This window comes from Crocuta crocuta, unplaced genomic scaffold, assembly GCF_008692635.1.
Source record: "Crocuta crocuta isolate KB4526 unplaced genomic scaffold, BGI_CrCroc_1.0 scaffold348, whole genome shotgun sequence".
NCBI classification, from domain to species: Eukaryota; Metazoa; Chordata; class Mammalia; order Carnivora; family Hyaenidae; genus Crocuta; species Crocuta crocuta.
This window is the reverse complement of record NW_027529573.1, coordinates 2,186,260-2,191,407: the sequence shown is the minus strand read 5'-3', so window position 1 is coordinate 2,191,407 and position 5,148 is coordinate 2,186,260. Positions and strand designations below refer to the sequence as shown.

The 5,148-nt window shown below is 57.8% G+C and overlaps 1 protein-coding gene across 1 annotated transcript in view; it reads right to left on the bottom strand.

The window, feature by feature from the left end:
• Positions 1–3,357, bottom strand: part of LIF (LIF interleukin 6 family cytokine) — a 16,739-nt gene extending 13,382 nt beyond the window's left edge. Inside the window, exon 1 of the mRNA XM_077761615.1 lies at positions 3,259–3,357. The gene's annotated coding sequence lies outside the window, so the exon portion shown is untranslated. The remainder of the gene's footprint in view (positions 1–3,258) is intronic.
• Positions 3,358–5,148: the final 1,791 nt, after the last annotated feature.

Genomic DNA, 5,148 nt, shown 5'->3' with positions numbered 1-5,148 from the left:
GGGGGTGGGGGGGGGGAAGGATGTTTCACTCAATGATTTCCTGAACTCAGAGGCAATAAACAGAACAGGAAGCAGCCCTGTGGACCCACTCAGCCTGAAACTGGCCAGCCAGAGGTGGGGCCCAGCCTCCCTCCCGAGTCAAGCTCACTGGAGCCACCCCAACCCCAGAGATGATGTCAGGGAGGCAGTCAGGCCCTCTCTCCAAACTCCCTCAGCGACTGCAGGGACTGAGGAAATGTTCTGAGGATAGTGGGTGGGAGGTGATAAGATGGAAAGAGCAGAGTGGCCCCCTCCCAGTGGGTGGGGAAGATGGAGGGAACGAGGCCCGGTCAGGGTTGGACCATTCTCTTCCCTGGGAAGAGAAGAAAGGATGAGTTCCCTGAAGTCAGGGGAGAGACAGGGCCAGGTAGGGGAGTAGCTTGTTGGGAGCAGGGAGAAGGCCAGGCCTGCCCCTGCCTCCCTCAGGCAGTCTAGATATGATGCCTGTCTCCCGCAAACCCTGCACCTTTGGGCCACTCCAGCCCTGCTTCCTGCCCTTTCTGAGGCCCTTGGCTGGCACACTACAAACCCCAAAGGCCACCATGGGCCTTTCTCCCAATCAACGTCCCCCAGAGCAAGCTATTACAAAGTGCTTCCTAGAGCCCCTATTATTTCCAGTCCTAGTCCACACCTCCAAGGGAGGCAGTTTAATCCTATTTCACAGACGTGGAAACTAAGGCTCAGAGAATTGAACATTTGCCTGAGGCCACACAGGGTGTGATGGAGCCAGTTCTCCCCAACACCCCCACAGCCTCCCCACAACAGGACCCAGGATGGCAGATGTGGCCCACAAGCTGGGCAAGGCCTACTGGCTGCAGGGGTCATGGGGGTCCCCGGGATGAATCGTCCCTGGGGGGCCCCTCCTTCTGCTTGGGCCAGCCACTCAGCGGCTTATCAGCCACAGGACTCCATGACACAATCCTGCTCTGATCTCCTACCAGCAGGGCCCCTTCCACTCCGGCCCCACCCCTGGACCCCGTTTCCGTTTCCTCCGTTTCTGGGTGGGACCAGCACTGCCCCAGGATCAAAGTGGGCTGTCTGGGGCGGCAGTATCCCTGCCAGCCCCTCAAGCGGCCAGGAGTCTCCACATCCACTCTGGCCAGTGGGTGGCCAGCAGGGGACCCTCACAGAAGGAGGATGGTGGCCTATAGTTCCCCATCCTTAGATTCCCTTCTGAAAACCCACTTCTCCCAAGAGGTCTGAGGAGAAGGGAACTTAGAGATCATCATGGCCTCTCCTGGCCTCAGTGTCCCCATTTGTAAAGGGAAAAGGTTGGGAAGATGCAACTGAGGGGTGGGGGAGAACTAGGTGAGCTCAGCAATTGGCCAGACCTCAGGTCCAGTCGTAGCTCGGACACTTAAGAGCTGTGGCCCTCAGACAGGGCCCCTCATCGCTCAGACCTCACTTCCAATGTCTACAAAACGGGACGAAACGTCATCAATTTGTGAGGGTGGCAACACCCTCTGGAAGGTGTGCCTAAGTTACTAATACTAACCTAGCTGTTAAAATTCCACAAGTGGGACCCAGAGAAGGGAAGTCACTTTTCCAAGGCCACAGGCCACATAGCAAATTAGTGGCACGTCTCCCAACAGCATGTGGGTGACTTGCCTCACTTGGACTCTCAGACAGAGAGTTGGGAACCCTGAGTTTCAGTCCCCTTTGGTTGTAAGAATTCCAGAACGAAGCTTCTTGGAGTCTCAGCTTCCTGAGCTGTATGCAAAACAGGTCTAGAGAAGGCCATTAGTCTCAAAGGATCCAGAAAAGTCTTTTCAAGATGTGGACTTTGGGGTCTGGTAGTGGAGGACAGAGAAAGCCTTCCAGTTGCCCTGGAAAGCTGAGCCAGGCAAGGTTGAGAACTAGGTCCCTGGCTCGGGGCCCTGCTTTCTCCTCTCCCCAGCCTCTTAGGTCCGCTCCAAGCCGCGGGCTACAGCGCCCCCCACTGCCCAGCCAGCAACAGCCGCCTTGGCCACAGCACCACCAAGCCCCAGGCTGGCATGGCTCCGTTGGTGCCTCCCCCAGGGCAGTGCAGGGCGGGAATTGGGGGGTTGCGGAAGTGGGCGGAGATGCCTGAGGCTCCGAATGGAGGGTAAGAGAGGCCCTTGGCCACACCGGGGAAGAAGATACGCCTAGGGGTCCTGGGGGGACCTTGGTCTGGCCCAGCACCCACGGGAGGAAGGGAGTGGGAGAGCCCCGAGGATCGGCCGCAAGGGGGCGCCAAGGACCACACTCAGTGGGCTGGGGTCCGCACGGCCTGCCTCGATCCAGCTGGAGATCTGGAAGGAAAGACTTGGGGAGACCACCGCCCTTTCCCACCCACCTCAGGCCCCAGGACTACCTAGCTCCCACCTAGGACAGGCTCTGGGGACAATGTTCCCGCCATCCCGGAAGCTTCTCCGCAGTCAGGAGCAGCTGATGGCAAGACTGGGGTCAAGCCCCTTCTCAGGTTATTTGTGCCAAAGTGCCCTCTCCTCCGGTGCAAAGCTCTGCATAGACTTCAGTTGTGTTTTTCCTTTTTCCTCACCATGGCCTTGTGAGCTGATGCTTCCACAATTAGGCCCATTTTACAGAGTGGACAAAGCAGAGTGGTCGAGCCCTGTGCTTGACAAGGTCAGAAGTGTAGGGGCCATGACCTTGACTGACCACACAGCCCAGAGCCTCCAGTGAGGGACTTCACTTTGGCAAAGACCCCTACCCTTCTCCCCAAAGCATAGGCAGGTGGAGGGTCCACCCCCTGATCCACCACAGCCCCTTCTAGAGGGACAGGGACCCTCCGCCTGCCACATCTCCATCTGAGGAAAAGCCAGGCTGCCGTGGCCTCAGAACCCTCTACTTCTCTGGAGTACAGGGAACTTGAGAGTCCCTTGGGAATCCAGGAATCAATACCTCAAAGAGAAGTGACTCTCTGGGATCACACAAAGCCAGGATCCTGGCCTCCCCATCCAGTTCTCCCTCCTCCACTCTTCCATGATCTTTAACCTTTAGCAACCCATGACACTTTCGAATCTGGCATCCGGTCTGTCCACTTTACCTCAACATCTTTGGTGAGATGGGCAGGGAATGTCTTACTATGCCCATTACACAGCTGGGAAGACTGAGGCTTGGAGAACCTTCTGAGCCACCAGGTACCCCCCAAACACTGGAGGATTTGCCAGTGGTGAAGATAAATTTGGGGGCTGGCGTCTACCCTCCACCCAGCCCTGCCCTGTCAAGGAAGCCTACCGTGGTCTGTTCCTGTGCAGGCCCTTCTGGAGTCTTGCAGGTGTTTTCCAGGTCTTCAGTGGGACACCATCGACTTCAGGGCCAGGCCTCCTCTGCTTCCCTCTCTTGCTGAATCTTCTCTGGAGACAGCTCCTCACACTGCCCCCCACTTGACTTCCCGTCAAGTGCTGGGTGGCCCTGAGGCTCCCCCCACTTCCACCCCACCCCCTGGCTGAAGGGCTGGGTGCAACAGGGGCAGAGAACCCCAGGCCCCTGGCCAGATTGTGCCTGACAGGTGGGGCAGGGTCTTCAAGGTGGCCGAGGGGAAAAGTGGGGCTGGGGCTGGGGAGGGGGCGACCCTGTGCCCAGTGCCCCTACCCAGTGCTGCGTGGCAAGGCCGCTGGGACCTGAGTCACAACTGACTGGGCCGCACCCAGCCTGCCTGGGTGACCCAGGCCAGCATAAGGCGATGACTGAGCAGCCCTCCGCATGACCGGCCGGGGTCGGCCTTAGGTGTTTTGACTCAGACCTGCCACAAGCCGTGTGCACCAGGGCCATGCCCCTTGTCCCTGTCCCCAGAAGAGTCACAGGGCCGCAGCTGCCCCCCTGGACACAATGCCCCCCCAAGCCACCACACGCCTCCTGGGCACCCACCTCAGAACCCTGGAGTCACCTGGCCCGTCTGGTTGGCCCTCCTCCACAGGCTCCAGGGCCCCACCTGCCCAACCCACCTCCCTGGGAGACCTTCGCCCCTCCCCGAGCCAGGGAGCAGAGCCCAGCCCTTGGGGCCGCCCCAGGAAGCAGGGAGTGGGGCTGGCCAAGTGGAAGGCCTCCCCAGCGCTCACCGTGGACTGTGAGCCTTGCCTCAGCATGGAAAAGGAGGTCTGTGTGCACTCTGGTTCCCAGGCCTGGTGTGGAGGGTAGGAGGGCAGGGGGACAGGGGCACAGAGAGAAAAGCCATGAAGAAAGCAATAAGGAAAAGGGAAGATGAGAGAAAACACAGAGAACGTTGCTTGTGCACCTGCTCAGTAGCAGCTTGCAATAATGCCGAAATAGTGCAATATGTGTGTTGTCTCCTGGGAAACCTGTCACAGCCAGGGCGGTGGGCCAGGTTAGCCCATTGTACAAAGGGGAATGCTGAGGCTCAGCCCAGGAGGTCACACAGCTTTAAGGGCAGGGTGGCTGGGGTTTTAACTCATTTTGCTTAACTCTCAAGTTATTTTCTCATCCCTGGAGAAAGAGGAGGGGGGAAAAATCACATTACTAGTTGGTGGACAGTGAAGGCCATGGGGGGCCAAAGACCTGGTTCTGCCGTTTGCAACGTGTGAGTTTGTTTTGTGGGTAGGTAGTAAGTACACCCATCCCCACCTTTTCCCACCAGTTTCCCTGCCCTCTGGGCCCTTGTCCTGGGGAGCTTTCCATCCTGTGTGTTATACGCAGTTGATTGAGGATCTGTCACCTTGAAAAACTTGAAAAAGAAAAAGAAAATCTGGCTTTGAGTTGAGCAAAAATTCCTGAGCCTTTGTCCCTTCACATGACCCCTGGGGACAAAGCATACACTGTCAGCTCACAGGGTATTGCCACTCCAGGAAAATGTGCCTTGTAGAGGATCAGCTCCTTCTGATGCACAAAAGCATTATTTGGGCCCCTGACCCACTGCCTGTCACCGCGATGATTGTGGAAACCCCAGACTCACCATCAAAGAAAGCTTATTCTGACTTGAGAAATGGCACCCTGCAGGCTATCTGCAGGCCACCCATGGCCCCCAGGGAAGCCCCATAAACCCTTCTGGATAAGGGAATCAAGGAGGAGGGGGCATTTGAGCTGGAGCTCTGGGCGGAAGGATAGGAGGCTGAGGCTGGGGATGGAGGGTAGGGGGGAAGTGCAGGTTTCAGGAGGTCAGGATGCCTG